Genomic DNA, 23,110 nt, shown 5'->3' on the forward strand with positions numbered 1-23,110 from the left:
TTTCACATTCAGTGTCTGAAACTTCACCACTTTCGAGTTCCCATTTCAAGCTCCTCACAGTCCTGTTCAAACTCATTTTTATTTCTCCAGTTTTGGCTACATAACCTTCACTCCTCAGCTGAGCTCCCAGCTGCAGAGTCCTGGTCCCAGGCAGCTCACAAGTGCAAGCTTTGGCAGCAATGGCCACCAGAGCAGAGTCACACCTCAGCCTGACAAGGTGCAACGTTGAAGCCTGGGTGTACTAACAACGCACCCTTTGGGGTACATTCAGCTACACACAAGCCCTGGAAAAGACTGTGATGCCAGGATTATACAATAAAGTTGTTTAGATGCTGCTAGCAAGCGCCAAGCACTCTGTAATCCCACATGTGCTGCAAATAGAAGATTAATAATTCACAATACACTTTGAGGAAGACCTGATTCTGCATGTTTTTATTATCCTGAAGGCATGGCATGAGGATGTGGTGATGCAAGAGAGAGAGATTCTCAAAGCAGGAGCTCAACAGGCAAGTTGCATTTCAGAAAAGAAGTATTTTCATCCAGGGTCGGGTAGGTATATTCAGATTGCTAAAGTCATCCCTTCATCTTTTCTTCTCAGAAGTCTTCACACAAAGAAAAGCAAAGGGGGAGAGAAATTGATTTTTTAAACGAAGTACTTGTGAGCTAGAGGTTCTGAGATTTTTAAAAAATGGAGTTCACATTTCTAACTGAAATGCTGACAATAAACTATTATTTCCTCCCAAATAGTAACTTACATGGCTGTCTAGAGTAGTTGTAGAGTAGGGCAGGGTGTCTGTACTTAAAATAATCACTAATTTTGCCATAGAACCAGCACTTTTCCACTGCATAGTTCCAGTATCACCAGCAAGTCACAGCACTGCTCAGTGATAAAATATCATTTTTTTCACTATATACCCTACCAGCATCTTAATCACAACAGCAAACCACCAAAAATAGGGCAGGAAGGGACTCAAGAAACTGTTTAATTCATTTCTCTGTTGATCAGAGCCAAGTCTTCATTATGCACAAAGTCTTATATACAAAGCAAAGCCCCTGCTATATGCAAGTGGAGGGAGGCAGAGAGTAAAGGGGGAAGAGCCCCAGATGTGCATGAAATAATATTTTTGGATTTATCCCTTCTCAGGATATGTTTTTTAACTTGGCAAAAGATGATCCATCACTTCAGGAAATACATACCGGCAGCTGCAGGTTATGGTCCCTTTTGGCTCTCCATGCAGGACTCTTCTAGGGGTACATGTGCTATTCACAATTACAGGTAGAAGCAAATGGGGGTAAAGTCAGTCTGCTGAGGGGGGAAGAGCAATCTGTGGACAGGATCATATTTAGAGAGGCATAGGAATTCAGAGCCTATCCAAAAATTTTGGTGACTCAAAATAGAAAGATATTATCAACACATAACAGGACTGGAATGTCACTACCTGAGAAACTGGATGGAGTCAAGAACCAAGATAACAAAAATGGGATAAAAGTTAAGAGTAGATAATGCTGAATGGTAGATGAGACACAGTTTGTAGACGTTCCAGATCCCTGGAAACATTCAAGATCAGATTGGACAGGACTCTGAGAAACCTGATCTAGTTGAAGACATCCATGACAAGGGGAACTGGAGTAGATGACCTTTAAAGGTTCCTTCCAACCCAAACCATTCTATGAATATCTGCTTCAAGCTGAGGACTTAACCATGAGAAATTATAAAAACAAGCAGCTGGTGACATATACAAACACACATATTTTACAGATGTGAGAAAGACAGACACAAATCTGTGATGAATCGCAAAAATAATCATCAGTAGAAATCCAGAAGTATTTATGGCTTTGAACAAAGTCTTGATAGACCTTCATATGGAACACTGTACACAGCCCTGAACACCCACAGTCAAGCAAAATCAACAGAGGTTAGAGAGGAGAGAAGCACACTGGATGGCCAGAAAAAATGGCAAGACCAGCATGTCTTGGAGGCTAAAAGTGCTCACCTTCTTAAGTTTAGAATAAAAATACAGGAAAGCTGAAAAAGTCATTTCAGCTTAAATAAAAATAACACTTTATTTATGCAGAAGCAAATGGTTATAAACTGCTGATGAATAAACTTCAGCTGAAAATGTAAAGGTTTCCATCCACTGGAGCTTTGAGGTTTTGAAATAACCTACTCTACCAGGCACACTACAGAGCACTGTTCATAAATTTTTGACACTGCTGTCTGGCAGCAAGGGACAGGACTAAATGAACCTCTTTCTTTCCTACTTTCTAGGAAAACTTTTTCCATCAAATGGCTATTCAACATATGTTTTCATAACATCAGAAATGGATTGTGGACACTCGTGAATTCATAATGGAGAACCAGCCAACTTGTGAAACATTTAGTTTGGATGATGTTATTTCACTGGTGCTCTTGAGAGGAGTTTATGAGACCAAGGAAAGAAACAGCTGTATCTGGTCTCAGAGGTTGTCTCTCCCGGACACGAGGAAAATGCCTCGGCAGTGCTGTAGGAGGAACTGAGGTTTCCTAAGCCTGCTGTTTCCATCAGCATGAACATGACATTTCAGACACCAGAGCTGGAGTGTCCAGCACATTTTAGGAATTCTACTTTTACAAAAAATACTTTCAGGGAATATGATTCCATCTTTGTTTGGGAGAAAAAAATGGTATTGATTTTATATTAGATAAGCCACAGAAAAACCAAAAGGCAACTTTAAAGAACCACTTTCTAAATGTTGCCCTGTTTCTGTTCAAGTCAGGAAAAGAAAAAAGAAACCCACACAAGCAGTGAATTGAATCCAGAGATGGATTCAATTGTGGTTTACAAGACATGAGTTTTAGGGTATTCAGTAGCCTGTCAAAGTTAACATCCCTTCATATTCAGGGCATACCATCTCTCAGAGGTCTCCAACTCTACACACATTTAACCAAGATGGAAAACACAATTTCAGAAAACCTATCTACCTACTTTTATTCTGTCTTCTCTGCAAAGGGGGAAGCTGAAACACAGAGACATTACAAGACTTACCCAAGGCCACATAAAAAAAAATCAGTGGCTGTGTCAGGAATGCAACTCAGATGATCTGACAACAACTACACTTTATCAGGCTTCAAAATACCTCTTCTGCCAGTTTATCTGCTCATAAAGAGAATGTACTAAAAAAGATTTAACACAGCTATAAAGTACAGAAAGAGATCTAGTTCTGATTATAGGCACTCTCCACAGTTTCTGTGCTTTTAAGGCATATACCTCCTCCAAAGACTATAGTGCAACTGAACTTGTAAGCCCGATGAAGGAAAAACGCACACAGCAGCACCACTCTGCTCAGCAGCCCATCCCACTATGAAGTGACTCAGTAAAGCAGCTCTGTAACAAAGGCTTCTTCCTGCCCATGAAAGTAAGAATGGGAGAGAGCACGTGCGCCCATCCATGCACTCTATGCAGATGCTCCTCCAGACAAAACATTTGGTCTTGAAAAACAAATGAGCAAAAAATTTCCTTCCCATCGAGTATCAGACATTTGTCTTGCCTTAGCTCCCAACCTTCATCAAGTTACTGATCTGAATCAAAACCTTTCAATAACTCACAATGTGTGAGAGTTTCTGGAATGGAAAAAAAGACCTTCATTTCTCATTCACTGCAGTGTGCCCATGACCCGTATATTTGGGTCCTGAGTTAGCCCATTTTCTTCTTCATTTTGTCTAATTCAGTCTCTACATAATGGAAGAGGGCCTTGTTTCTCCCTGCTGCCATATTTGGGAAAGTTGTTGCAGTGACAGAGCAATGTACTCAAACCAGAAGATAGAAGCCCCCATGTGTGATGAGCACCTGGAAAAGCCCAGTTTGTCCTTCTGCCCTCCCCAGTGCAGTCCCCTCACACAACCCACGGTTTTTTTGATATGCAGAAGGAATCAGGGCTATGCAACAAGCGACTTCTCTGCAAATTCTCAATCGGTTGCAGATTTTGGAAGGTGCGTTGCAAATGAGACAAAAGATTAACAGAAGATGGGACAGTTTTATGGTTAGGGTGAATGAATGCCATCTCTGCTTGGCAACAATATTTTTCCAAAAACTAAAGAATTTACTCATCATAAGCTTTGATGTTGGCTACTTGTTGCATTACCCAAAATGAAGATGGAGATTAGCTGAAACTTCATCTGAACACACAAAACATCACAGTAATGCCTACCATCGCCACAAATGTCATTTTTTTAGCAGATGGAAAGCATCCTGAAGATCAGACATGCAAAAGAAGTAGGCAGCTCTGCCCTTAATCTGATCACCTCTACAGAATGAGAATAATAATATCACACAGTTGTTCAATACTGTTATGAAACTGAAGGCACTCATGGTGATGCTTCACCCAAGTGCTGTGGTGTAGGTCTATGGAAGCACTCAAAGAAATTATTAACTCTTTTTAATTGAGTGCTTGAATGCCAATTTAATAAAAACAAAAAACCCCCATGTACAGTCTTTCAGCAAACACAGGGGATAAAATGAAACACTGAAAAGCAATCTGGCCACTGAGGCAACATTTTGTTAAATGCTTTGTTCTGTGATGGTGACACCCTGCTCCACATGTATTCACACAGCCTCTGTAGGAGCCATCCAGCTGTTGCAGGGCCACATGGTGAGTCAGGTCAGGGAAGTGACCCAGGTTAACAAAAAACAGCTTGTCGGGGAAAAAAAGGTCACACAGGTTTCCAGTCCAGTTCTGCCCAGATACAGTCTAGAGCTGTACCAGCACAAGAGGGGAAGAAGGAGATGGAAGGAGGGTACAGAGACAGGGCTTCTGGAGCAGATGCTACAGCTCAGATATTCACCATCCAAAGCCAGAATGAGGTAGTGATGATCATAAAGGAAGTACAAATGTGTGGTAATACAAAATACTAATCATAGAATAGTTCGGGTTGAAAGGGACCTAAAGATCATCTGGTTCCAAGCCCCTGGCCTTGGGCAGGGACACCTTCCATTAGATCACGTTGCTCAGAGCCCCATCCATCCTAGACATAAACACTTCCAGGGATGGAGCATTCACAGCTTCTCTGAACAACCTGTGCCAGTCTCACCATCCTCACCATAAAAAATTTCTGTTTAATCTAAATCTATCGTGAGTAGGGTACAGAAAACAGAACTGAAGTTTAAGGCATTTTAGGTGTTTGACTTTGCTACCTTGTGTCCTTCTATTGGAAGTCCGATGTTTTCACATCCACTATTATTATTGTGATTATTATTATTACTATTATTATATTTATTATAAAATAGCATTTGCACACTGCAATGCCAGGTAACATTCGGATTCTAAACCCATGCAGAAGTGGCATCCTGTGGCACCATACTCACACCAGCATCATTTACTTCTGTATTGCAGGATCACATAGGCTCTCCCAGTCATGCTAATGAACTAGCTAGAAGCAGTAAGTTATTACTTCCTGTTCAATAAAACTAGAAAGACACAAAACCAGAGGTTTTACAGCCAGCAAATTTGCAGGATTGATGAGTAAAGAATATTTGGGATCCCAATTTGCATTTGCTACCACAGAGGTCTTTCAAACCTAAAAGATTAAGAATTCAATTCCATGCCTAACTGTAGTCCATAGCAAAACTCCCACAAACTCAGTCATGCAGAAAGAGCTCTCTTAACTAATGTCTCTGAAGTACACATAATTCTAACAGAAGAGCCCTTAACAGCTTTTCATTTACTTAAGTAAAAGGGAAACCAAGTTAAATATCCATTTCTAGTAGGAATAGTAACTGTAGAAATAATGGAAACTAGTAACAAAATTTAAATAACACAGGCAGCAGCCAAGAGGGAATAGGACTTCCTCTAAACCCATTAGTGGGGACCATGAATACTATTTTTTGCATTTGGTCCAATATTCCTGAACTTACCTCTACACAGCATTCAGTCGATCAAATTTGTAGCAAGTCTGCTGTGTTACTTTCAATACCTTCATAATGGATTAAAATAATCTTCTATAGTAGTAATTTCACTTTACTACTAGTATTAGCCCAATAAAGAGCCTTTACTTTTAAGAAAAATCCCAACTTCCCTTAAGCTCAATTAAAGTTGTGCCTGATAAACACTTCATCAATCGCCCATCGCACAGAATCAGCAATTCAAGTGGACAAGACCAACCGGCTGCAAACAAGGAGATGGTTCATCTACGTACGCCGTTCCTTGTGGCAGTTCACACGCACGCTCATCTTCCCTTCATCTCCTTCCCCCTGCCTTATGCAAGTGGCCACGCTCTCATTCCTCTGCATCTCAAGAGCCAGTCCGCAGCTGCAGGCAGCCCGCGGAGAGGAGCAAGAGAAATGATATATTGCAGATATTTTATTTTTGGAAACCACACTGTAAATAAAGCCATTTCCAGAGATATTCCATGGACACGGAGTGCTTGGTCGCAGAGCCAGCGCCTTATGTAACAGGAGGAGTATTGTTTAGGGTTGCCTGCATTTAAGAGCCACTCCTGGTAACACAGTTTACAAAGCTATAAAAAGCTACCAGCGTAACTATCGAGAACAAGCAGGCAAGCGGTTTATTACCAAAAGGCTGGTGCTAACTGGAAAAAAGGAAAGTTTCATTAAATCACTCAACTTTCCGTCACTCGGAGGACATCACCTCGGCTGACACTTACTGTGAGTGGAAAGGTGGGGGCTCCTAGGCAGCCCGGAGCAGCCCCATGGCCAGGTGCTGAAGACAGCTCTGCCGCCTCCCCGCAGCCCACGCCGCCAGCAGCCGCCGTCAGTGATCTGCCATTTAATTCCGCTTTATTCCCCCCCGCCGATCACCGACAAGTGGCAGAGACCAGGGAGGGATCCCGCGATTCGGCCTCCCGCTCTTCTCCTGCCGAGCGACCGTCAGCCTCTGGAAAAGCGCGAGCAGAAAGGATCGCTTGGACATGCACAGGCGCTCACAAGCAGCTGTAAATTTCCACTCCCCGCTGCCTGCGGCTGGACTCCCGGCTCCTCGCTGTTCCTGCTCCGACGAGCTCTGTGCCTGGGTGTGCGTTTTTCCCCCACTGCCCTCCCCGCTTCCCACTCCCTCACTCGTCTTGCTCACAGGCTCACACACACACCCCCCAAACTCCACGTCAGAGGAACGCGTGGAAAAGCAAAGGATGAAGTGATCACTCCGCCGAGAGATTTCCCCAGGGTTAAGGGAGGATATGCTACGATTTCGCATCACTTCTGTAAGTTTCCATTCCCCTCCAAAGTCTGTCGGTGCAGGGGGAGGCATCGCTGACGGGTCCTCGCACCATCACGTGGCGGAGGCTGCTGGAGTTAAATTACTCACCTTGCCGTCCTGCTAGGAATGCAAAGAAGGGAGCCCAACAGCGGGTTGTTGTTACAAGAAAATAATAAAATCAACATGCTCACGCACCACATCTTTCAGCAAAGTCCTGTCCAGAAAAGCTAAAGTTAAGCTGCTTCCTGCCTATATATTATTACACAAAGATCCAAATACTTTTCTACAATAATACTAGGGAGGATTAAAAAAAACCAAACAAACAAACAAACAAAAAAAAAACAAAAAAAAGCCCCACCCAACCTGCAGTATACTCTGAGCAAAATTTAAATCCTGATGAAGAAAAACATTAGCCCAAAGTATATTTTCAAAGGCTAATGTGATGGGGGGAAAAAATCATAAGGTATTGCAAGTGCCACACATTCCCAAAGGGAATGGCAAGTGCTGTCCCCTCTGCCCCCAGCTGTCTAACAGGCGTTGAGAGCAGGGAAAAAAGGATGCTTTACCATGGGCATGCAAGATGGGATTTGAAATGTATCCTCATCTGGATCTTGGCCGGGTCCCAGCAGGGATGAGTGCCCAGCATGTTTTTGTGCCAAGCTTGCCAGCTTGGGGGGAAAACTTCACCTCCCATCCCTTCTTCCTCAGGGCATAGCCTAGCCAAAGTCCTACATTAGTAAAAGTATTTTGGTATGCTACATTTGCTTGGGGAGCTGATCTCAGAGTTAGCAGCACTACAGTTGCAGATCTTGGTTTAGGGCTCACCTGCAGTAGCTATTCACAGCCCTACATTAAAGGCAGCCAAAACCGCATGAGAAACCTCATTTCTGAGGAGTACAGATGAAGCAGACACCTTTTAAAGGGCTACCTTCCTTTGCTTGCAAAGCTGGCTCCAAACTGGAGCACACAGGAGTATCCCAAATCCTCACTTTGAAGAGCCACTTGCCTGTCCTTCATGGGCTCAGAGAGGCAGAAGCCATCCCTGCTCCCTTAACCTCCCCGCATTTGCTCCTGCCTTAGCACAGGAGGTACCAAGCCAACCTCAGATCAGCAGATTTGTACTCTCAACTCATCTGTAAAGAACATCACCATTTCTGCTCACACTTTACCTAAAAGATCATCAAGATACTGCAGCCCTGTGTTTTTGGACTGCCCTGAACAGCACTGGGAACAGGCATTAATTAGTGCTGCTCCCACTGCACCAGAAAGCACTGCAACAAGTAACACCAAGTGGCAATTTCTGCTCCAAACCCCTCGTGAAATATTCTTCCAGCACTGAATTAAAGGCTTCACATTAGCCACCACTGACCAGGTTTCCTCTCCAGGCCACCTCCAGAGAGTGCTCAGTGAGGGATACTGAATAGAATGAGCTGCCCTTTGAGGCAGCCTCCTTCTCCATGAAGCTTAGCAGGCACATGAACAACCTGCACAGATGTTTCGTGGTGTGAAGGACTTGGGGAGAAAAACCAGCACTGGGCACCTTTTTGTGGGTGCCCTGCTCTGTCACAGCTGGGTGGGGAGAGGGAAGGGGTGCTGGGCCTTGTGGTACCTTACACCCACTCTGGCTCTGGCCCTTTCTTTTTTATCGGATACCTCGGCCTTTGGGTAAATATCACAGCGAAGGTCAAGTGATAAACACTCTGCCCTTGGGCTACTACTGAAGGTACTGCTTTTCCTAAGGCAACACAACAATCTAAGTACATCACTACTTCCACCATGGGTTTTTGAGAGAATAACATTTTTCCTCTACCTGTCCCAAGAGAAATTTTATCTTTTCTATTGTGAATCCATCACCACTTCAACAGGTAAAATCCCAACTTTTTGTTGTACCACGGAGTTCAACAGTGGTAGGTGTTACCCTGAAATTGAACTATCACAAAAAAAAAAAGACTGAAATATCACAAAAAAGCTGGTTTAGTTGCACATTAAGGGGCCCCACTGGGGATAATCTGTATTCCACTGAGCTCCATGAAGTATTCACAGACCATTCTGAGTATCCTGGTTCTTTGGAAGTATAAGAAATTTATCTACAAAATAACTATCCTCTGTTTCAGACTAAATATGCCTGTTTTCCTGATTCAGAGGAATAAATTGAATATGCACTCAATTACAGTTCAACTTTGCCCATCTTCTACCTGAGGAAATACTTTAGTGCTTTAATAGGAGCCCTCTACACAGCAGGAGAGCAAGAAACCCACCCGCCTCCATCCCTGCATTGCAGCAGAAGAAACAGTGCAAAACAGGGTAGCTAAAGGGCCAGGGGAAAAAACATTCTCTGCTATTCCAATACTCTGTTTCATCTTAAGTAGAGTTAATTCTCAGATGACAGGAAAAAGCCCTGAACCATTCAAGAGGAATTAAGCCATAATTACTTGGTGCTCTTATCTGTTTGTTAGGGTTTTTTTGTTGCTGAGAGGTTATTAAATATTTCAAAAAAAAAGTTTTGTTCAATTCTTAATTTGTAGCCATCTCAAATCTAGAATGATGTAATTATAAATAGGCAAAAAATCTTTACAGTCTCAAAATACATGGAAAAAAAAAAATCTCTGCACTACTAAAGGACTCCAGCTTCCATATATTTAAATTTCATTATATTTGTTTCCTTTAAAGAGAGCAGAGTCCTTGGGCTAAGGCATGGTTAAAGTAGTTTTGAGAAATTTTTGTCCTTGCTTTCATGACTTAAAATCATTCCATCTAATAAAGACCAAAGGAAGAAAACCCCAGGTGATTTTTCCTGCCCTTTCCATTTACTTTCTAATGTGGAAAAGAGAAATTAGGGAACTTCAACAGTGAGTGGAATTGCAATAAATTACAGCAGCAGATGATAAACACACAGAGTATATATATTAATTCTGCTTATTTAATCATCCACTTCCAGTCTGTCTACCTCCCCTGAGATTACTTCCAGCATTCCAAAGCCCTAAGCAGCCTCTAATAATAATAACAACAACAACATCCTTCCTTCCCCCCAAATTGCTCAATGCCCCAAGCCATCAAAATTCAGTTCTCCACAGCAACAGGTTTAGTTGTGTAATGCTGAATATCAAGAGGAGAAGCTTTAGAATACTAAAAAGATTCCCCCACCCTCCAAAACCTGAAAACTAAAGAACATCCCCCACAGCATTTCATGCTATTCTTACAAATCCCAAGTTATCAACATTTTGGCAGTTTATTGGGGTGGAGGGGAACTAAAAACAAGTAATTTATATAATCTACATCGTAAAGCTGTTACACTTTAACTCAAAGCATTTAGCCGTACGACAAAGCAATTTAAAAGGTGTCCAAAAAGAATTCTAAAACCTCACAAAACGAGATGTTTTGCAGTAACTTCATACTTCTGTGTTATTCTGCGAGTTCACAGATACTCATTTTCTTCAGATCCCTGCAACAGCAATGTGGCCACTTCAGATTAATGCAAATAAATTCTTCTTCATCGAGTAGATCCCAAATACAGACATACACCAACACTCACACTTTCTCTCCATATAATCTGGGAGGGAGACAAGCTTCAAACTCAGCCTGTATATCAGTCCCCCCAAAACAGCCACCAGCACGAATTAACATTTGGCTGCTCATCCAAATACAAAATAAAGCAAAAAAAGTGCTACAGTCTACGAGGGGAGCAGGTAGTTTTCCCTACAGCCATGTAAAAAGCAGCAAAGTTTCTGGCCTCTCTCGGGACCAGAAAACTGAAATTTTTTCAGTGAAGTGTGGAAAACAGAGAGCAGCAAGAAGCAGTGGCTGACCTGCAGCTGCATTTTAGCTAAAGTGAGTGGAAGGATTTAAATGGATACTTTATATAAGCTACTCCTAAAAATGCAAACATGTCTTCAATGATTATTTTCCCCTCTTCTTCCTCCTAGCTCCCTCTAGCGCTTTTAAGTACGTACGGCCTTTTCTTTCCTGATTTATTTAATGCAAATACAGTTGCTAAGATGATGTTTGTTTTAGTTGGGGTTTTGGGGGTTTTAAGATCTGTAATAGATCTTGTAAACTGCTCACGAGTTTTTACTGAATTCATGTGTACAATCACTCCAGAAACCAAGCACTGACATGGGCTTTCTACCAGAAACCTTTATGTATTAATACTTTATGTACAGGCCAGCGTATTTAAAAGTTTGCTCATTTTAAAGGCATCCAGCTCCATTATTAGAGAGAGTCAACTAAAATGAATCCCTTTCCTTGTGCATTCCCACTCCCAAATGAATTGTGTCTAAACAGAAAGTTACTACAGCCCAACAGCTGAAAAATATAACATTAAAATTTTATGTCTGCTCTAAAGTCACTTATAAAATGTTAATTGTGCCCCTTATATACTATGTCCCAACATAAAACACAAATAAGAAACATACCTGCACTCCCACTTTCATGAGCAGAGGAACAGTAAACTCATGACAACATCATGCTTTTTCCCACAAACTCATGCAAACAGAAACTAACCCCCCAAAATCAGTTACTGCCTGAAGAGCCAAGCAGTATTTTAAAAATAATTAAAGCTTTCACCTCTCCAAACTTCTTCTGTCCCAGTTCTGTACAGTCAGTCACTCTAGTGGCCATGTTTGTTTGTTTCCTTAAGGTCCATTCACAATTAAAAATAGGAAGAGGAAAGATCATTTCAAGAGGTGCAACAAAAAGAGCTTTGCTGAAGATCTAAAACCACTCATCAGATGTGTGCCAATCTTGCAGTTTCTATCACAGCACGCTAAAGAAACGCTTTTCTTCATGGGATTGAAAAAATTCTTTTATGTGTATAAGAACATCTATCTGTCATCTCCCATTTCTGAAATAGTCAAACAATATTAATAGTGTTTAGTCTTCTTGAAAGTACTGAATTTAGTTGCTGGTTTCCACATAACTTCAGCAAGCACTTTTCTTGATGTTAGGCAGCATGGGGTACTGCCTAACATCCGCTTCCAACACGCTCACTTATGCAAAAAACCCCATAGATGTTCCCTACCACTTCCTTGCTGGTCAAAGACAACGGAGCACCTCTAACCAGAACTTTAAACTTCCTAAGAGTGCTTGAAGCTGAAAGCTGTATTAGTGTATATTCACCTCAGCAATGGCGATATGCAGTGAAAATGTTAGGCAAATCAACTGCCTTTTGATGTCAGTAAGTTCCTAATACACAATGTGTGGCTGTTTCTGACAAGCTGGAAGGCAGTTTGGGATTTAAGACTTTTCTTCTACCGACCACTACTATAGAAGGCTAACACATTTTTCCTCAGATGCTTTCAAGATGACTTGCAGACAAACAAAATTAAGTTTAATTTGAAGCACAAGTTAAATGCTCCTGCAAGGCACTCACTGTAGCACCTAATTTAGTATGAGGAAACTGAGGTGGCACCAAGCAAACACCCAAAGGTGTGCACTCAAAAACGTACTGTTAAAGAATATCAGGAGGCGGGAATCTTCATTCTGGATCAGACAAAGCTGCATTAAATCCCATCTCTAAGGGGGGCTGACACCAAGAGCAAAGTAGAAAAAGAAACATATACCAGAGGAAGGACCACTCTACTCTTCTTCTGCTTCTGGCAATTAGCACCTTTGAGGTTTCCTGACGCATCATCCAAAATCACCACGCTGAATAGCTACAAATGGCTCCGCAGCTTTCACTTTAAAGATCCCAAAAGAGCACTATTGCCCTTCTAGGGGGACTCTGAAATCACTTCTGCAATACTTAGATACAACAGATTGCTCAAGATTCTGACTATCAAGACGAACAGTCAAGACAGCTCAGAGACTGCTATTTCCTGTAGATGAGGGATCAAACAAGACATCAGCTCCAGCAGCAATTTACTGCATTCCAGTCAGTTCCTTCTTCAGGGCATCAAAGCCAGGATTTACCTTCATAACCATTGTATTTTTCAAGTGGTCACCCCCAGACAAAGGAACAAGTACTACCAGAAAGTCCCATATAGAGGCAGGGTGTTACACCCATGAAGAAGATGAGTTCAGACCTAAGAAGAGTCAGTTCCTATTTATGTCACATTATGTGATCCTGGAAAAGCCACTTAGTCTCCCCATGGGAAAATTAATCCATTCAAAACCATAAGGTGCTTTGACACTACCGTGATGGAACCCAAACAAACACACCAGGCACTACCTAGCTTACTTGTGTCCTTTTCCTGCAGACTGGGATAATTGTCTTGCAGTTTGTGTGATGCAGGTCTCCAGAAACCATGCCCACAGACACAACAAACTTCTGAGTCTCTTCTCGTGCAGGTTAAGAATCCTACTAAAGCAGAACAGTCAAAACAAAACCAGAATAATATTAGGCTAAAAGTCTAAACTGCAGCTTTCAGATGAAGAATTAGAGTTTTTTCCCAGTGTCAAATAATGAAACCCAAGCACTACTACAATTCTTGAAAAACAGCTGCTATACTTAAGCAGCTTAAGTTGCCCTAAAATGACTTGCCTAAAATCAAACAAGAAAATCTCTGGTGGCCAACTCTGCTCCCCTGGAGAATGAGAACCCACATCTTCTCACATTTTACTCTTTACCAGTTTTGTCCTGCAACAACATTAGTTTAACATATTGGAACAGGATAGGGAACCTTGAGAACTCATCAAGCTGAAGTTGCACAAGGAGACATTGTCTTCACAAGTACCCCAAAGGCATTCCTCCTGACAAACAATTAAGTATATTCATCACTTGTCAGGTTGCAAACATATTTGCCTTCATGTGACAGATATATGGCCAGTTGATGCAACCAGGGTGCTTGCACTTTTCTGTCCCACAGTAAGTACCTTACCATGACTTTAATGTTATCTTCCTGTTAGGTGGTGAACAGTCCCTGTTGTCACGAAGCCCCTATCACAGATTTTAGTAACATATTTTTCTGGTCCCAGGAATGAGCCTCCAGTGCCTCCCTAAAGACTTCTGTAGTCCATTCTGGCCAAAAGTTGACTACATTGAGCAAATTCACCTGTAGGATATTCTTTGAAGTCCACTACTGTCACTCCCCAGTGGGGAAAACCCATCCATGCACATTCCTGCACTACTAAAAAGCCATCCGCTGTTCTCCCCATCCACGTTGCCCAACAACTGACATTACAAATTAATTATTATGTCAGACACATACAACTACAAACTGTCCAATTAAGGGCTGAATTCCTTTTGTTTTAATTAATAAACCAGGGTCATGCTTTGAAGTCCTTAAATGACAGCAGGCATGCTGCAAGCTGGCATTTTTTAGCCAAGTCTGTCCTGAACAAGGACCAACATGAGCAGTGTGCTCGTCTTCAGGACAATGTCTGTTTTGGAGGGAGAGCAGCTCTGGCACCTGGGTGTGCTTTGATTCAACTCCATTTCTGTGTAGCCTCAACAGCAGGGATCCCTGACAGGCTCTGGATATGGGGAAGAAAACCACTCGCCATGTGACATAAATGGCAAGCTCTAGATACCTAGGTTGTAACAGGTCAAATATACTCATGGAAATCTTCTTGGCAAACATCATTCCTTGAGACATCTCCCAATGAAATCTGACACCTTCAGTTATCAAACAGCACACAGACCTATACTCACAAACTTTGTCACACCCTCTGGAAAGAGTTCAAGAAATCAGTTTTCTCATGCTGATGGTTGCTCACATACCTGCTCCCTTCCCGCAGAAGCAGCTAATAAGTTTCTTCTCTGTGTGTGTTTTTGCAGTGTGCATTCACAAAACAACTTTTTCTGCCACCAAAATCTACACTTCTGAAGGGTAAAAGACTGCAACTGTCCAGTTATAAAAGTCATGTTTAGCACTGAAAATAAGTAAGGTGTATGCCTCCCAAATGAAAAAAGAGTCTCAAGCTGTATCAGCCCAGACATGAAAAGTTATCTACTATCTTTGCAAAAAAATAATATTTATAGCTAGATGCTATCTTGAGTCTGATAACCTGCAGAACATACTTTCTAATATATATGCATTCAGTGCCTTGAATTTATGAGAGCTGTAGGCCCAATAGCAGAATTCAGAGAGAAAAGTCTCAAAACTGTTTCTTTCAGAACTGCAGTGCTCATAAGGACACAAAATTATGTCTGGCATTGTTGCCAATTTTGGAGTTTCCACCCAAGTACCACTGAAAAGAAATGGCTTGTTTTCTGAGAGCAGGCAGAATCCCGTGAGAAGGTCACCCAGCAAGAGTCCTATCAGTTCAACTTTCCATGACCACAGCAAGACAGTCTCTCTTAGCTGTCATCATGGGATGAAATTACTTTCACAAGCATAAGAACTTCCATTGAAACATTTCAGCACACAAAGGCCTGTATCCAGAGAGCTGCATAGCAGCCAGGTAACCAAAGATGTGAACGTAAGCTATTTAATACCTTGTCATTTAACCCAACAACCACACTAACTATTTTTATATTTTTCCATTAAAAAAAAAAAAAACTAAAAACAGATGACATGAAAGTTCAAAAGTAACAAGTAGTAAGAATCTGTTACAGTTTACATAGACTGGCTTTTCTTTCAAAACTAAAGACAGGTTCTGTATGCTTCCTACCCTTATGAAATAAGACCTTATTTGGATTTAAAAGAAGTTTGAAATAATTTTGTTCTTCTCAAAACAATAAATGAATATTGTTACTACCAGCAAAGGAGTTTTAAAAATGCAAAGATTTACTCTGGTTCTCACTTAACAGCTTCTTGAACAAGAGGAGCTTTTTAAATGACTTTGTATCTTGACGCTAATTTCAAGTGCTGGAGAATCTGTGAAGTCCATTAATAACATAATTCAACAGTTAATTAGTTACCACTTACAGTGTTTTGGGCTTTTTTCCTTTTCTGCAAATTCATATTCTGTTTTACTTTCTGCTTCCTGACGCTGTGATTCCTGAGTTTGCAAACACGTGCTCTTTGAAGGCTCTCCATTTTATTCATGCATAGGTATGTGATCAAATCACTTCAACACATTCAGGATTTACTTCTTCATCACTACGTACTCTAAGTGTATAGATACAGTTTTCCAACACTACAACCAGTACTGACTTCAATTAAAAAATGTCTTGAAGATAACCCATCAAGCCTGATTATATACAGAAGTGAGATCATTAATATTGCAAAATAAATCTCCCACTCTGCATTCAGTGTCTTAAACTCCTATCAGCTCTTGGCTGCCATTTACCTACAGGGAGTGTCTTGTCCACTGCGTGCTGCCCGTGAGTCTTGACACCTTGAAGTATTGTTTTTTCAGATACTGTTCCTCATCTTTTAAGGCATATCCGGCCTCTTCCCATGGTTATTAACTTCACAAAGCTTTGAGTCCATCTTTCAAAAGAGTCAGCTACCATGGTCTTTGATTCAATCAAATACAGGAGGCTATGCCATCATTTGTCATCCTTCTACTCTGCGTGGCCTAGATAAAACTGTCAGAAAGGATTGTGCATTTTCTTTCAACTGTGTGTTCATTTAGGTTGGGTTTTTTTTTTTTGCAAACAAACATCCAATGACTGAACATCAAAAGATTGTATATTAATTAAAATATTCTTATCAACTGTAATTTTTTCAAGGTTGTGTCTCTTAGCCAGAATACATCAAACCCATAATCTAACTGAAATACTACACATTTTATAATATGCTTTCTATTAATCATGTTGAATAGCTTTGCTTCATGACAATCCTCAAAATTTTGGAGTTTTACATGAGACATTAAAAAAATAAGTAAATTTCTGAGTCTCCATGAATTTTCAAAAGTGTTCTTTCAGTCTTTATTTACTGCTGGAGTATGATGGATTTGTTCCTAGTTCTATGATTATTTGTAATATTCAGCTTCGTTCTCACTGCAGAAGTACATAACAGTTCTATATTTTCAGCATCATTGTTGAGAACTTTAGCACAGCCATCAGACAAATGTCACTGTTCTTTCTGCTCCTGGTATGTTTAAACTTCTCCTTAGCCTTAGATCCTAAAGAAAATCCAGTGAGTTTTCTGTAAACATCTTTATAAAACTTACTTGTACTTAATCATATATGCTGGCTGCTGCCCTGGAACCATTTCTAAATCAAGATGGTTCTCTCCCTTGACTGAAACCCTCTTTTTGTGTTTGTACCTATTCCAGATAGCCATGAGTTCCCACATCCTCAGCCGCCTCCCCCAGCTTTGGGAGACACTCTCGTAGGGAGGGCTAGAAGTGTCATCAGCAATGTAACAGCACATTACATCACATCTCACAAAGGAGATTGGTTGAGTCCCACATGTTTTTGCAGCAGTCTTCTCCCATGGCCTGATGACCTGTGCTGAGACCTTACGAGCCCTGGTGAAGAGACACTCAGTTTACAGTGTCGAGGGAGTTCAGCGAGAGAGGAAAAACAATGGATAACATCTCTGTGCATTTTTAACTAGCACTTAACTCCTCTCCAAGAAATCAGAACGCATAAGGATATCTCAGCAAATCCTCTGCTAACATCTTCCCTTCCTTGACAAAAGGGTGGAACACTGAAGAATTGTAGGGGAATGTAATTCCTTACATTAATGCTGCTTTCTTGAAGGGAAAAACTTTTCCAAACAACACACAACCTAAAGACCACCAAGCCAGCTTGACCTCAGAGTACATTCAAACCTGTCCTCATTCAAACTGCCTTCAACCTACAACACTTCATCTTTTACTTCCATATTTTGTCCAAGGCTGTGTGTGATGCTTGCAAACAGAGCAGTGCAGATGTTGCAAGCAGCTACAGACCTAAACATGGATTGTAATGTAAAAGACAAGACTTATTAATGGCCTGTGGATAAGGAGAAGTAGGACCAAGGTTCAACACAATTTTAAGTAATAAGCTTCTAATTAGAAAGTTTAGCCTTATTTGGCTCTCTTACTTAAACTATTTTGTAAAAAAAACATTACCCCACTCCCCACAGACTTTTCCCAGGGATTATATGATATTCACAATATTTGCCCTAACAGAGGACTACAACCAGTCCTGCACCCACACAATAAGGTTCAATTTGGTGCTTACTTCAAACAACAAATAAATCATATATTGCAAACAGCTTCTATCATAGCCAAAAGCAACAGGTAGTGAATGACCACCATGAACTGGTAGTCCAAAATAAGTTTTGCTTATCTGAAGACCTGAAAGAGAGGTGTCTGACTGCCAGTGAACTGCAGAAAGTGAGATTAAATTAATTAAAAGGTACACTTGAAGAGGGAAAGCTGATACAGCCGTGCCTCCCTGCTGACATAGGAAAATAGGCAAAACAAAGAGCTGAATGCTCAGGACACTACAGCTGCTGGAAGTGAACTCTTCCCACATAATATTAATCTCCCCATATTCAGCAGTCTCCAGTGCCTTGACTTAAAAAGCCCCACACAACTTCCTTCCCACACTTGAGACCAAACAAAATGTAATTTTGCTGCAATTAATTTGTATGTATAAATTAGTACAAGTGCCTTTGTGCTATATTGACACAGGGTCTTTAAGAAAGATCACCCAAAGATCTGATGGCTGTCGTACAACTGTCCCCACATTTCAAAATCCAGTTATGCAGCAGTACTTTCTTTCATCTTAATCATTGTCTCTTGCAGAAGGAAAAACAAAGTACAAACATTCCTGTGATATCAGAAGGGGCGTTTTTAACTCATGCTGTAAAATAAGTTTAAAATGTTGTTTCACAATTTATTAAGTTGCTCTAAGGACACATTGCTGTCAAAATGAGAATTCTAGCCCTTACTGCCATCACCTCCCTTGCATCAGTTCTAGGAATGACATGACTGCAGAGGGAGGCAGATCAACCTGCTGGGCAATGAAAATTTAACAGCCAGAAAAAAACAAATCCCTCTTACCTCCCCTCAAAGTGCAGCTTTTGGAGAAGTGAGAAGTGTGGAGGACTTATTAAATGTAAATTGTGTGAAATTTTTAGAACTACCTCTATCAATATGGACAATATTAAAAAAACAAAGGGGGAAAAAAGTCCATCCATTCATGAACATTTTCTTGGAGGAGGGGGGATGCAATTTCAAAATATTTGTATAATGTGTGGCAGCAAAAGCAGTTAAAAAAAAAAATCCTGTCCCTTTTTGCTGATTTCTACACCCAGGTTGCAACCACCCACCTTGATCTGCTAATGCAAGGGTTGTAACACCTTGCTATGAATTTGTTAACAAAATCATTTCATTCTTAAAAATTATCCTTAAGTGAAGGAAAATTATGCACCAAACAACTTCTCAAGTAACTGGTTAATCACAAACTTGACAGAAACCAATTTTGCACACTTCACTATGATAAACAGCAGTGTTTGGTGGACTTTTTCTTTTAAATGCGCATTAAATGTATGCGTCTAGAAGCATTTAATCTTATTAAAGCTTTTTTTTATGCCAGCCTGCATATAATCTAAATTGTGATTACTCTGTAACAAATACCATATGTATCCACTTCTGTGAGAGGAATGCCAAATGCATACACTGGAGTCACTTGAGTAACATTTCTTAAGAAAAAAGGGTTGCAAAGATTTGGGCCCACAGTTCACTTAGTGAAAGAATGTCAAGCATATTTTCAACAATGCTTCTTTGGTTCCAGTTATTCAAGAATTTTACAGGGGGAAAAGGTAATAACAAAATTAAAGGCAAGCACTCACAAAAGAAACCCATTCATCTCCACTGTCTGTAAAAAGGCAGGAGGGGATTTTGATTGAGAAGAAGAACAACTGAAAACACAAAGAGGTCCAGGCTCTCCTGTGTGATAAGACCATCCATAATAACCCAAATACAGTAAGTATTCTGCCCATACCACCACTTGGCTCATACTATAGAAGTAGTTGCACAAACACTTCAAACTGGGATAAATGACACCAATAATAAAATTAGAAAGCAATCCATTGATTTCCAGATGCTAATTTTGCACCTAGGTTACCTCCAGTTCCCCGAGAAAAGCAGAACTACCAAGTGGCTGCACAGCAAATTAGATGGGAAAAGTTATTCAGATAAAATTAGCTGAGCCAAGTAAGTTTTGGTTTGGGGTTTTTTTTTTGAACCTCAACCAGTCCCCTGAGTAATGACACAAAGGAACAGGGCAGTCCAAGAAGCACAGGGACATCTGGACTGTTTCTTTCTTTGACCGTGCCAATTTTAAATATTCAGGGGACTGTGGCTTCCCTGACCCTTCAAAATACCTATTAAAAAAAACCCAAATGAAATAAATATTAATAGGACAATACTGCCTCCCATTCTTGCTCCTCCTGTTCTTCAAACCTTACTGCTGGTTCCACACCTCCACAAAATTAAGCCAAACCAAGTGCTGATACAACACACTGAACAGGATCAAGGAAAAAAAATCAACTAAAACGTTAGAGTTTTCTTCAACTAAATGAATTTTCCTACAGGAAGCTGTGTTTAGTCCAGAATATTCTTATGAAGAGCTCTATTGTTGAGCCTCCACACCACAACACGTTTACCCTGTTTTCTAAGGTTTTACTCAAATTTCTTTTAGTATATTTGAAACCTTACAGATTTCAGTTTTATTTGAAAGCAGTTACTTCACCCACACACAATAATGACTTCAGGTTGTTGCCCTATGGCTCCTTTTGATGGCTTTTATTAGTTCAAGTCCAATTCTACACCAGGCACTGCCTCTCTGGCCTTTGCATAGCAGCTACCAAGACCAGCACCAACCCATCAACCTTCTGTCAGCTGACACCACAAGGGCAGCTGCCTCTACACTTGGATTTAAAAGGCAAATCAGAAGGAAGTTGTGGGGCTCCCCATGGATCATCTCTTCAGAGTGGGAACACCACAAATTCATTAATTCTTGCAGATTGCTTAATGTCTGCTACGTGTTCATTTAATGAAAATCCTTTGTGTGCATATTTTACTCTGCAGACAAACCCACAAAGAGCCATCAAAAGGGTCAGAATACTTTATCACCACAAGCCTTACTTCATAAAGTAGCAGCGAAAATTTATTTCAGAAAAATATATTGCTGTGTTCACATGGAAAAATGAAGATAAAAAAGGTTTTAGGCATCCATTTATTTTGGATTCCTTTCATCATATACATCTACTGCCTGGTTTCCAGAGATCTCAGGCCCTTTTAAGTGCACTTGTAATCATAGGCTTTCAGATCTTGTTAATTCATTCACGTCACCCAAAATTAGAGGGCAGAGTTTTGGGTCTTGATCAGTGTGGTGGGGCTGTGGCACAGCAAAGACAACGCATGCTGCTCAGGTTGGTCCAACATTATCTAACATCCAAACCAGTCCTTTCTTTCTGTGCTCACACAGCTGCCTGGAATCTCTGCTGGCAATGAGCACTGAGACTGTAAGACAGAAATATGGCTGAAACTGAAAACGTCTCTACTACATAAACAGTCAGTAAAGATGAAATCCATTACATTACTAGTTTCCAAATGCAGACCTTGAAGAAAATGCCAGCCAATGGATGGTTAAGAGTTTCAGCATATTGGGCCAGATTCCAAAACCTTCAAGCCAGTTAGTAATTAACAGACATCTAGGTCCTCCACATGAAAGAAGTCTATTGTTAAAACAGTGACACAAATTTTTCCTTTCCTTTTCCTAGCCAGTCTCTGCCTGTGTTTTAAGATTCCCTTAGGACTATAACAGCCTATGATTTTAGAAGCTCCACTTCTCAAACAGACAATTTGTTAGACTTTTAGTTGCCAAGGATGCAAACATGCTTACACCAGAGGTAGAACAAAATTAATTTACAGGCTTCTCAGAGACCCATAATCTCCCCTTTCTTTCATTTAATACATGGAAAAAAATAATATCCGAATAACCTTCCACCATATCTACAATAGCAAAAGAATGACAAAACTTAGTAACAAAACATACTGAGGGTCTGTAAATAGTCTGAGTCCAATTAGTGAGCAACATACCTACGGGAATATTACCCCATCTTCATAGATAATGATGCGTTACAGCAAAATTTCTAAGATAAACCAAAGGCTGCCTCACTAAAAACATTTTGTTGGCAATGAATTTGCATTTTGAAAGAATGAAGTGCAGACACTCCTCTGTAAGGGAGCAAGTTAAATCACCAAGGATAATAGGGAGGATGTGACAGAGCAGGAGCTGGTAGAAGTATTCAATGGATATGAAGACACTTTAAGAAGAAAAGAGTCAATAAAACGAAGAGCCAAGCCCATCAGAAAAGAACAGAAAGAATTTTAAAACATCAGAATTAAAAAACATTTTCTGAATGCCCATGGCTTTCCAAAGTCTGTGGCTTTGACTGCTTTGCTGTTTGAGTTTGACTGGTCTGTCTCTACCTCACCCAAGTCTATCTGGTCATATGAGGAAAAACCCAAATCCCCACTGCATTCAAGATGAAGAAAACATACCTGGATAAGAGAACTAGATGAGTTCCTTTTGGACCAGGTTCACCTCCCACTCCAAGGAGCTACTTGTAATCTGCCTGTCTATACAATTGTTCATCTTAACTCTCTACATATGACCAGAACTATGTAATGAAAGCTTAATTCAGCAACTCAATCAACAGCACCACTCACCAGGACAGTCAGCCCTTTTGCTGTCACCCCAACAAAGGTGCCAGCAAACATGTAGGCATATGGGAGCGCTGCTCTCACCTCTGGGTACAGGTAGGCAGTCCAGGTCTAGACTGCAGAGCCCCAGGAAGCTCACACTGCTGCTGGAGGAGAGCTGAAGGCAGGTTGCTGGGATGTCAGATCAGCATCGCTTGTGAGCTTCTGCCACCTAACACGTTTGGGAAGAACTGAGCTTACTGGTTCACTGGCAGAATTTGCTGCTATTTTGCAGAAAGCCCATCTTACAGTTCCAGGATAAAAGCAGAATGAAGGAAACTCAGGCAGTTTCAAAAGTGCCTCAATAATTTTTGTCCTAAGTCACTAATTTTGTATAAAGAAAGATGTATTTCCCATTCTTTTTGCTTCAAATAGCAAGCAA

General features: G+C 40.8%; 1 protein-coding gene across 4 annotated transcripts in view; it reads right to left on the minus strand.

Moving 5' to 3' along the window:
• The window catches only part of CAB39L (calcium binding protein 39 like), a 59,983-nt gene extending 37,111 nt beyond the window's left edge, over positions 1-22,872 (minus strand). Inside the window, exon 1 of one of the 4 annotated variants that reach the window (XM_042014373.1) lies at positions 22,774-22,872. The gene's annotated coding sequence lies outside the window, so the exon portion shown is untranslated. Of the gene's footprint in view, positions 1-5,891; positions 6,088-6,640; positions 6,993-22,695; positions 22,714-22,773 lie in introns of those variants that run through there. The other 3 variants (XM_042014375.1, XM_042014371.1, XM_042014372.1) reach the window with 3 other exon arrangements.
• Between the last annotated feature and the right edge of the window lie 238 nt (positions 22,873-23,110).

This window comes from Corvus kubaryi, unplaced genomic scaffold (assembly GCF_017639235.1).
Source record: "Corvus kubaryi isolate FWS band 111438036 unplaced genomic scaffold, C.kubaryi_AGA036_p1.0 split1-65, whole genome shotgun sequence".
NCBI lineage: Eukaryota > Metazoa > Chordata > Aves > Passeriformes > Corvidae > Corvus > Corvus kubaryi.